At 49.2% G+C, this 12034-nt stretch overlaps 1 pseudogene; it reads left to right on the top strand.

The window, feature by feature from the left end:
* The first annotated feature begins 413 nt into the window (after positions 1–413).
* LOC136524596 (putative F-box protein At5g55150) overlaps positions 414–12034 on the top strand; it is a 20557-nt pseudogene continuing 8936 nt past the window's right edge.

Below are 12034 nucleotides of genomic sequence, written 5' to 3' on the forward strand. Positions count from 1 at the left end.
TTGGAGAAACCCAAGCACCTGGAACAGATTCCATAAATATTTGGAATGATCCCGTGGAAAAGACTGGATGGTCCGAGCATGGTCGGGAGCTTCATCAGCCGACGGATCCAGCCCTACCAGAGGAGAGTATATCCTAGCTATGAATATTAAGGTAGCGTGGACCCGACGAGGATGAGGTAGGGGGCGCTTGACAAAATCAAAGTCAAAGCCAGAATTGGAGAGCTATTTAACTTAGCTGATCCAAATTATGCCAGATTGAGCGACATCGAGCACGCTTTCAAGCTTGCCCGACCTCCCCCAAAGGTAACTCATCTTGCCCTGTACCCATAGTCTTATATTGCGATAGGAAAAGTGGAAACTTACTATGTTCACTCATTTTTGTTACCTAGGTTAATGGTCGGAATAGAGCGACAATGTTTGTGTCGCCACCCCCTGGAGTGGAGTGGCCACAAGGAGCTAGTCCCACCACCCAGACCAGCATCAATATCGAGGAAGGGGACGTCGATTGGGTGGTGCTTGGAGCTAGAGAGGAGGCAGCGGCCCTAGCCGCTGGTAAGTGGCCGGCTGCCCCCAAACAGTCGAAGAAGAGATCAGCAACCTCCCTGCTCACCGGGGGGTGCAAAATATTAACGAGCCCAAGGGAGGCCCAGAGGAGAGACCGGCCAGCAAGTGTCGACATGCGATTTTTGCCTGGTCGGACGATGATGTAGAGGAGGGAGAGGATGAAGACACCTTTTGACTTGTCCCTCGAAAGAGGAGGAAACAACTAGAGTCGATGGGGCAATGTGTCTCCTCCACGCCTATGGGACCCACATCGTCGACGTCGGTGAAAGATGCAGCTGGGTCGACCTCGGGAGTACCTGGGCAAGGAACGCGACCGGTGACGGAAGCAACAAACCGACCAAGCACACCACCGACCACTGCAGCACGAAGGACAAGCGGCGGAGGGGTCGAGCACCAAGGCCCAGCGACAGTGCTGGATGTAGAGGGAGACCAGGAGTCACTCGCACAGCACGTGGAGCAAGTACGGCTGAAGAGACATGCCTTCTCCACATCATTCCACGCTTCTAACATGTAAGTATTTGTAACCTTATTATAAGTTAGCAATTTGCATTTAATATGATTGCTTTCTGAACTTATCGCGGATGTACTAGCTCGGCGTCCACCGAAAGTCCAAACCAGCTAGCTAGAAGTGACGTGGCGCCGCCAATAAGTGCAGAGCAGACTACCCAGCGATCGACCATCGAGGAACCCATAGTAGAAGATCCATCGGGGCCTCAGCAAACAAACAGTCAGACAATAGTCCCTGAGCAGGCGGTCGAGGGAAGAGCCAAGCCGAGCACGAGTGCTCCGAGCGCTAATCCTGCTGAGGGCAACACCTCAATGTCGAGGGTAACAGAACAGACTGAGGAACTACAGCCGGAGGTGAGAGCATAGACCATGTTTGTCGATGCTGTAGCCCATGGGAAGGCCATGGTGATCGCAGAAGCTGCTGACACCGGACCAGCACCGAGACCCGAAGAAGAGCCCAAAGAGGACAAAGTGGAGGAGGTCCTGGGCCATCTGTAGGACAAGCGACAACATGTGTATGTGTCATGTTGGCGGAACGACCAATGGGTTGTCCATGAGGAAATCCCGGAGGTCGAAGAAACCAAGAAAGTTGAACAGGCGGTGAAACGGCTAGTGACGGAGGTGCAGGTAAGCTTCACTTCACCCCCTGATCTTGCTGTCTAGTCATAGCTATCTTACTTAGCTATCTGCACACAGGACTTAATGAAGACCACAAGGTACCGCAAGAAATGCTTTGACCAGATCGAGGGGATCGCTGCAAGCAACAAGGAGCTAACGGCGGAGGTGGAACGCTTGCGCCAGCGACTTGAAGCCACCAATCATGAAAAGACGGTGCAAGAGTCCTAGAACCAGAACCTGGTCATCCAGTTCAGTAATAAAGAGCAGGAAAGAACAAGTAGGTAGCCACTTTATCACAATGACTACTGACAAGTGCTATTGCGTTGTTGGTAGTAACAGCTGTAGTGCAGGCTTAGAAGCCGAAGTGGTCCATCTCTGAGAGGAGAACAGTCGTGCGGTCATGGAGTGTGATCGCCTGAAATAGGACAACAGATAACTAGCGCAAGACCAGTCGCAGCTCCGGGACCACACAACCAAGATGACAGAGGAGCTAAAAGGTAAGTTTTCCAAACCCCTTTGCTCATTTTGGTTGCCTACCGTAGTTTGACGTAATATAACGTCTTAACAGCATGTGCGGTTTGCAGTTATAAAAGTCAATGCGAAGAAGCATCTGGAGGCCATGATAAAAGACCGTGACGGCTAGAAGGCACAATGCCAAGAGATCACCAAGGATCGTGACACCTGGAAAAACTGGTGCCAAGAGGTGGCAACGGGAATTTTGCCGGTCCTTAACCTCATCGATCCGACGCTAGGAGAGGACGTGCCAAGGACGCCGCAGCTGGGATTGATCGAGAGATGCCAAAGGGCATGGGATGGTTCCAGGAGTTCGTGAAGGAGGCGGGAGAGTACGCAGGCGCACATGTGCTAAGCATGGTACGTGCTCACTACCCCTTGATCGATCTCAAGAGCCTAGAGGCTGGATACCCAAAGGAGGTAGATCCAGACAAAGCTGAGGAGCTACGGATGACTCAGCTGGACTTGTCAGCAAAGATAATTGGCGATATTAACCTGTGTGGAGGTGCGACACCACCCGTACAAGGAACGCCGTCAACAAGTCAGCTGGGAGCACCATCATTTTCAAGCCAACCGGCGAAGCCTGCGGTCTCGACCAGCCAGGCATCGGTGGGGCCATCTTCTTTAGCTCGATCAGTACCAGAGTCCCCGAGACCCTTGCATGATGTCAGGCCTAGTGAACAGCAGGTGCCGCGTGCCCCGACCAGCCAATAGTATGGCTATAGCTATAGAAGAAGATATAGTTGTGTTATTGTAAACTTGGACCTTTGCAGGCAAGCTTGTAATAACGTAACTGTATATCAGTATAAGCTTGTTTGTTTTGTAGAAAACGTGTTTAAGCTCGGATATCGTGTTGGTGTAACTGAGTTAGAACATGTTAGCGTTCTATTTAGTTGTACCAGTTCAGTCGACACATCATCCTGAAATGTTTGTATGGCCCTGGTTTGTCTTGTGGTCGGAGTGTGAGGTGCGTAGCTTGTGCACACGTAGAAACACACAAGTCAAACCAGAGAGCACCTGCCGATCACCCGTAGTGTAGAGAGCGGATCCCATGCACGCGTTAGGAGGAACTGAAGACAGGACCTGCTCCGAAAACCTGAGAAGGAATGGCGGTCAGTTTTAACTGGTTGAGTTAGAATAATAATAGACTTCGAAGTGACACATTAGAGTGGTCGGAGAAATCATAATAGCTTTATTGAATTAAATCAAAAGTACAAGAGGGGTACATATCTTAGTAGTTAAGCATAGAAACACCTAAGCTTGTCGATGTGCCATGAATTGGGTACGTCTGTACCGTCTAGGTGAGCTAACCTGTAAGATGTTGGGCATGTAACCTCCTTGATCATGAAGGGCCCTTCCCATGGGGTTGCGAGTTTGTGGACGCCAGCCTGATTCATCTTCCACTTCAGGACCAGGTCCCCAACCACGAAGAACCGCTCCTTGATGTTCTTGTTGTAGTACCTGCGCAAAACAGCAAGGTATTTGGCTGTACGTACGCAAGAATCGAGCCACTTCTCTTCTGCACTATTCACTTCTAGCTCCCGTACTTCATTGGCCTTGTCTTCATCAAAGTTCTCTACCTATGCTGATCTAAAGGCTATATCTGCTAGGAGCACTGCCTCGGCGCCATAAACCATAAAGTATGGTGATACGCCGGTATTGCGACTAGGCTGGGTTCTGAGACCCCAGACCACGGCTGGTAACTCTTTGAGCCATCTTCCAGGAGCTTTGTCATTTTCTCTATACATCCTCTTCTTAAGTGCATCCAAGATCATACCATTTGCTCGCTCGACCTGTCCATTAGCTCTAGGGTGCGCCACCGAGACGTATTTTACTACCATGCTCCTTTCATCGCAGAAGTCCCAAAAAGCGTTCCTGGTGAACTAAGTACCCAGATCAGTGATGATGCTATTGGGTATGCCGAAGCGGTGGATGACCTGGTCAATGAATGCAACAGCCTTTTCTGAAGATGCCTTGACCGGGGGCATGTACTCTATCCACTTGGAAAAATTATCGATCAGCACAAAGACGCATGTAAATTTCCTAGGGGCCGGTTTGAAAGGCTCGATCATATCCAGTCCCTAGCATGCGAAGGGCCAAGAGGCTGGTATTGTCTGAATCTCATGTGCTGGTACGTGGATTCTCTTGGCGAAGAACTAACAACCTTCACAATGGCGGACTAGCTTTTCTGCATCGGCTATGGCTGACGACCAATAGAACCCTGCTCGGAAAGCCTTGCCAACCAGCGTTCTCGAGGCCGTGTGGTTGCCGCAGGAGCCAGAGTGGATTTGGTCCAGAAGATGTTCACCATCCTCCTGGGTTATACACTTCATCAAGATTTCTTCCTTCGCGTTCTTGCTCCACAATTTGCCATCGACGAGCAGATACTGCTTACTACGACGCATCAGGCGTTCGTTTTCTGTTCGATCGGTGTAACCTCTACCATCTGTTAGGTACTTGATGAAAGGTACTCTCCAGTCAGGCTCCTTAGTGGTCGGAGGTGGTTCGGTGGTGTTTGACGCCAGAACCATAGCCACCAATAGCTGGTCTGGAGGCTTGTCGACCACGGGATCTTCTTCTTTGATGGAAGGCGTGAGCAGGTCTTGAACAAATACGCCATGTGGGACTTTGGCTCAGGATGATCCTAACTTTGACAGCACATCTGCTGCTTGATTTTTGTCCTGGACCACATGTGTGTACTCGATGCCATAGAACTTGCCTTCCAGCTTTCTGATCGATTTGCAGTATGCATCCATCTTTTCGCTGGTCGTACCCCAATCCTTGTTGAGTTGGTTGATGACTAGAGCTGAGTCTCCGTAGACATAGAGACATTTGACACCGAGCTCGACCGCAATGCGCAGACCGTGTAGGCATGCTTCATACTCAGCGGCGTTATTAGACACCGAGAAATAAATCCTGAGGACATATCGGAGCTGCTCCTTGGATGGTGATACAAAAAGGACTCCTGCTCCTGCGCCGTCGATGTTGAGAGAGCCGTCGAAGTACATCTTCCAATACTCGGTGGGCCCCTGAGAGGCAGGTGTGCTTAAGTCTGTCCACTCGATGATGAAATCGACAAGTGCCTGAGACTTGATTGTAGTACGGCTTGCAAATTCCAAGGAGAAAGGGCATAGCTCCATTGCCCATTTGATGATGCGCCCGTTTGCATCCTTGTTACGAATGATGTCTCCCAGAGGGTACTCAGTCATGACCACCACGCGATATCCATCGAAGTAGTGTTTCAACTTTCAGGATGTGATTAGTATGGCGTAGATCAGTTTCTGAATCTGTGGGTACCTGGTCTTGGATTCATTGAGCACCTCACTGATGAAATAAATTGGTCGCTGTACCTTATAGACGTGGTCGGGCTTATCGCGCTCGACCACCATGGCAGTGGAGACCACTCAATTAGTTGCTGCGATGTAAAGTAGGAGGGTTTCGTCTTCTCTGGGAGCAGTGAGGACCGGAGGTGATGTAAGGAATTGTTTCAGCTGTGTAAAGGCAGCGTCTGCTTCCTCCGACCACTCAAACTTCTCGGATGTTTTGAGCAGCTTGAAAAACAGTAGTCCTTTTTCGCCTAATCTTGATATGAAATGACTGAGGGCAGCCATGCATCCGGTAAGCTTCTGAACATCCTTCACCTTTTTGGGTGGCTTCATGTCTAAGACAGCTTTTACCTTCTCTGGGTTAGGGCGTATGTCGTCGTGACTGATGATGTTGCCGAGCAATATACCAGATGGAACACCAAATATACACTTCTTTGGGTTTAATTTCCATTGGAATGTGTTAAGAGCTACAAAGGTACGTTCGAGGTTGTCAACAAGGGTGTATGCTTCCTTGGTTTTAACAACTACATCGTCAACATAAGCCTCAACGAGGTCGTATTTTATCTCGTCTTTGAGGCAGGCCTATATGGCGCGTTGGTAGGTAGCCCCGGCGTTCTTGAGTCTGAACAACATGGTCGTGTAGCAGTAGGCACCGAAGGGCGTGATGAAGGATGTCTTGATCTGGTCATCCTTTTTGAGAGCGATCTGGTGATAACCAGAGTAGCAATCGAGAAAGGAAAGCAACTCACAACCGGTAGTTGAATCTACGACCTCGTCTATGCGAGGTAAGCCGAAGGGGTCTTTAGGGCAGTGTTTGTTGAGATCAGTGTAATCAACGCACATTCTCTATTTATTATTCTTTTTGTGTACAAGAATCGGGTTGGCTAACCACTCCGGATAATACACTTCTTTGATAAATCCGGCTACCAAAAGCCGTGTAACTTCTACCCTAATAGCCTCCTTTTTGTCGCAAGCGAAACGTCGTAGCTTCTGCTTGATAGGTTTGGCCTTGGCATCGACATTTAAGGAGTGCTCAATCAAGCTCCGAGGTACACCGGGCATGTCAGCAGGTTTCCATGCGAACACACTCACGTTGCTCCTCAAGAACCTGACGAGCGCGTCTTCCTATTTAGGATCCAGGTTGGCCCCGATAAGGGCCGTTTTGCTAGGATCACCGTCAACCAGCTGGATCGCTTTATGCTCTTTGGACTTGATGTTCTTGCATGGGGCCTCGAGCTCTGGGATCTCCAGGTGGTCGGCTGGGGTCTTCTTGGCGTCGAGCGTGGTCTTGGCCATGCGAATAGAGAGGTCGTGAGCCTCTGCTATTTTGAAGCTGTCATCCTCACAGGTGTAAGCTACGTATACATTGCCCCTAAGAGTTAGAACCCCCTTCTTAGTAGGCATCTTGAGCACTAAATACCTGTAGTGAGGTATGGCCATGAACTTGGTGAGCGCTGGTCTGCCAAGGATAGCATGGTAGGTGCCTTTGAAGTCAGCGACCACGAAGTTGATGTAGTCGGTGCAGAAGTGGTCTGGGGTACCAAATTGCACAGGTAGCGTGATCTGCCCGAGAGGTGTGGAGCTCTGTCCGGGGAGAACACCCCAGAACTGTGCCTCGTATGGCTTGAGGTCAGCTTGGGTTATCTTCAGGGCTAGCAAACTGTTCTTGAACAGTATATCGATGGAACTACCGCCGTCAATCAGCACTCTGTCGAACTGAACCTTGTTGATACAAGGATCGAGAACCAGAGGAAAATGCCCTGGCTTAGGTATTGCAGCCCATTGGTCCTTTCTGCTGAAGGAGATCTCGCGGTGAGACCAAGGAGGGAGCCGTGGATCGGCGATGAGGTTGTTGGCGTTGGCCACGTTCAAGCAAGCGCGGGCGAGCAGTTTGCGTTCTCGTTTGGTCTCGATGGACACTTTGCCCCCAATGATGGCGTGGACGCGATCGGTTGGCTTGACGTACTTGTGACAGGGATCTGCGTCTTCATCGTCGTTGTCCTCGTTACACTGCTCCCCTATGTCGTTAGGCTTGTCGGATATATCCAAAGCCTATTGGCGCATGTAGATAGATTTGAGAACATGGCAATTCTCCATGGTATGGTTTGACTTGGGATGGAGCTGGCAGGGTCCTTTCAATGCTTTGGCGTAGTCTTCTTCGTAGTTGCGATGTCCGCCACCTTTTTTAACGGTGTTGACCTCACCATCGTCTTCCCGAGCACGCTTGCCCCTATAATCATCACGACGATTACGCCGCTGATTACACTGGTCGTGGTGGTCGCGGGAATCATTGCGCTGGTTGCAGTGATCAAAATTGTCATTCCAACCACGGTTGCCGCGGTAGTCGTCGCGGTGTGGGGGGTGGTCGGAGCGTGGAACCCTTGCTGCTTTTTTGATGATTATCTTTTTAGCAGTGGCTAGGAGCGTTGTGACTGATTCAGGTCTCTTGCGAAGGAGCTTGTCCCTTAGGGCATCGTGGAAGCGGAGACCAGTGATGAAAGCCTCGATTGCCTCGTTGTCGGAGATTGACGGGACCTTGATGCGCATCTCCGAGAAACATCGGACATACTCACGCAGTGGCTCATCTTTGCGATCTCGAATCTGTTGTAGATCATATTTGTTGTCAGGTTGTTCGCAAGTAGCAATGAAGTTGTCGATGAATGCTTGCTTGAGCTCTTGCCAAGAATCAAAGTAGTTCGCTGGCAAGCTGATCAGCCATTGGTGGCCTGCATGGCCGACGGCGACTGGGAAGTAATTAGACATGACGTGCTCGTCAGCCATGGCTGATCTACATGCGGTTTCATAGAGCATGACCCATAATTCGGGGTTCTCCTTACTGTCGTACTTCTGAAGTTTTTCGAGCTTGAAGTTCTTGGGCCATATGACTTGGCGAAGGTGTGGAGTAAACTACTTCAAACCCAGAGGGCCGTGGGTAGTATCATATTCCATACGGCGATAGCTTTCGTGGGATGCACGATCGTTGGCTCTTTGGTTAATGCAATCGCGCAGATCGCGTTCTCCGAGGGAATGGCAGAGATCGTTATTGCCATCACGGCGATCCCGATTGCCACCTTGGTTAACCCTACGACCACGGTTATCACGGTGATTGTCGCGGTTGTCTCGGTGGTTGTCGTCCCGGTAGTCACGGCGGTTGTCGTCCCGACCACCATCATGACCATCGTTTCTGCCTTGATGGTTGTCTGATGGGTCGTTGTTGCGCGAGCCACGTTGGTTGGGTGGCTATGAGCGACTTGAGTACTGGCGGCTGTGGCTTGATTTGACTGAGATGGATGGAGCTCGGGCTTGATTTACAATCTCTGCGGTCTGGGCCATAGCAGCCATCAGGTAAGCTTGTATATCATCGTGAACTGCCTGGATTTCCGGGGTATTGGGTACTCGTTGCATTGTCGCCATAGCAATAGCTACGTTGGCGTTTGGAGTCCTGAAGACCTACTTGTCCCCCACCCTGTCAAAGGCATTGTTAAGGTCACGTGGCTGGACCCTTATGCATCATGCCTCCTCTTCTGCCTCGGCTTCGGCTTGTCGACAATTAAACCGGTCAATATTGCGTGCCTCGCGTGCTAGCCTTTCTTGTTCTGTTTCGCCAACCGTCGGTGGTTCATCATTACTGACGACATTGATCAAGTCTTCTCGCCTTGGCGGGAAGGATGGGAATCGTGGGAAACCCAGGGCGTGGTCTAGGATATCCAAATCGTATTCAACACCTTCATTGTCATGGTGCTGGAGCTCGGTGTGGATGGAGCCATTAGATGCGATGCCGGACGGGGAGCTTGAGCCGCCCTCTTGAACTGTGTGGACCGATCCTTCTTGATACTCCTCAATCCGGACCATATTGATGAAGTTGCACAGGCCGTAGGGCTGAGCCTGGTAGTTCTCCATCGAGGCTTTGCACTCGAAGAGCCAGAGACCCATCGCGGGGGCTGGTCGGCGATGAACGGAGCGCCCTTCAGGAGTAGATGTGACCACGAGATCCGAACCGAGTCGTGCAGGACGACTGGTCCGAGCTGGTCGGGTAGATCTGTTGTGGGTAGTGGTTACCTACTCATTAGGTTGACTTTGAATCGAACTTACCAGAGCTAGGGTTTCAGCAAGTTTGGTGCCGACCCGATCGATGGAGTCGAGCAGGTCGGTGTTGTTGATCTGCCTCCCTTTGTAGCGAGGAAGCGGACGACGGGTTGTCGGCATGGCTGAAGACGATGCTGGTGTGGCCGGAGCCAGATCCACTGAGGTAGGAGCCGTAGCCGATGCAGGTGAAGCAGTGGTCGATGTAGATTGAATCCGTGCCTCCTCCGTGGTCATGGCGACGAAGTCGTTGGAGCCAGTGGTCTAGGTGATCTGGCCGATGGTGAACGTGAGGCCGTTCGGCGTAGCCATGGAACCGGGGATGATGACCATCTTGTTCGTCTGGAGAGCAGTACGCACACCCCCTACCTGGCGCACCACTGTCGATGAAATATGGTCGGCAGTCTACCTAGGGGTATGCCCAAGGTAGTAGATTATCGGCAGACAGATACGCAAGCTACAAACAAGATGGTGATGCAAGATAGACACGAGGTTTTATCTAGGTTCGGGCGCCGTGAAGGCGTAATACCTACATCCTGTGTCTGATTGTATTGCTGTATGTCAATGAGAGATGTTTTTTAGAGTGGTCCCTTGTCCGCCTTATATAGTCTGGGGGGTAGAGTTACAGATCTGGAAACTAATCCTAACCAGTTACAATTGCCATAGATGGCCGGATAAGGATTCCTATTCTAACCGACCAGGATCTTGCTTGATCTCCAAGTCTGTCTTGATTCCTTACGCGGGACTCTGAGCAGATCGGCCAGGCCGCGCGTCATCTTCTAGTGGGCTAGACCCCATGGTTCGGGCCGGCCCAAGCCTAGCCGTAAGGATATAGGGGTTAATACCCCCACAGTGATAAACTGGCTGATGCCATGCATGTACCGTTTGTTCGTTCAGGACAGATGCATCCACTCTTAATCTATCTCTGCACAAAAAAATTCCGAGACAGTAATTACAAAGAATTAATAAGAAATCGAGCTTCATGAACAACAATTGTAGCTCAAAAGTACCATTTTTTGGAAAACATTATTGTACACTAATTATTGAAAAATTAAAATTGGTAGCCCCGGCCCTGTAAATTGAAAATCGTAGTAAAAAACAATTATTGCACAATATTGAAAAACAACTATTCTACTCTACTTCTAAGAACTAATTATAGCATCACATACTAACAATGATGATCTTGACCACCATGAAATAATTAGCTAGGAATTTAAATGTGTTCATAGACACCAACCTTTTGGATGATGGATTCACCATAATTTGAGCATTGCACAAATGTCCAATTGAAAAAGTGCTCTCTAGAATAGAGAAAGAACTAGAATGAGAATCAAGCAATGTAACCATCAAAACGAAGCTAATTAAGCAACAAAATCAAAGGAGTGAATGTTTGTTACTAACCTTAAAGCAAAAAGATCAAGCCATTCTTCAAAATCCAAGCACTAGCTTCATGGTGAAGAGCAGCCGCAACAATGGAGGGAAGGGTCCAAACACGCGCCTCTGTTCTCGGGATGGAAGAGAGGAGGAAGGAGAGGACGGCTGCAGCCTTTTTGTGTTGTAGGCTTATCACCGTCGGTTCTTGGCTAGAACCGACAGTGATAGAGCACAATCACTGTTGGCTCTTGGCTTAAACCGACAGTGATGAGTGGCCGCCAAAACACTGTCGGTTCAAGCCACAAACCGGCAGTGATGTGGTCCTTCACTGCCGGTTTTAGCCCAGCCCCAATTATTTTTTTATTTTCAAGCTCATAACCGACAGTGAAGGTACATCACTGCCGGTTCTCATAAATCCGGCAGTGATGATGCCGGCGGTGTGTACAAATCTGGCGTAGTGTTTGAGAAAGTTATTTCCATGTATTTGTTTCAAAGCTGTATGTGAAAGTGCATCTGGGTCTTGGTGGATTAATGACAATAGGACTAACATATTTTAATGAGTATATAGGAGTTAGGGGCGGAGCTACAGCTTGTCATCGGGATCGACGGACCCCGACGGATTTTGAGAATTTCAATGGAAATTAGTACATAGAGTACTAAAAGTTCCTAATGACCTCACTTATTTATAGACAAGGCCCCGATAAGCATCTATAGCCTTTAGCGTTGAAGCAGATGACATTCAAATGAGAAATTAGTGCATAGGTGTTTAGTCCCACGGAAGATTAAGCATATGTATACCTACCGTGAAGCAGATGACATTCAAATGAGCAATAATAGGTCCAAAAGCATCCAATATGATAAAAGAATGGCTGAAAAAAACATAAAAGAGACATAAATAGATGCAAAAAAGTTGGTCTCACATGAAGGTATCTCTTGTCCATCAAATAAAGAATATTGATAATGGGATTCAAAATTATTTAAAAAATGGCTGTGTAAATGAATATCCAACAGCAGGTGTATGTCATGATGAATTAATCATGAGGGATAAA

The sequence above is a fragment of the Miscanthus floridulus genome, chromosome 18 (assembly GCF_019320115.1).
Source record: "Miscanthus floridulus cultivar M001 chromosome 18, ASM1932011v1, whole genome shotgun sequence".
NCBI classification, from domain to species: domain Eukaryota; kingdom Viridiplantae; phylum Streptophyta; class Magnoliopsida; order Poales; family Poaceae; genus Miscanthus; species Miscanthus floridulus.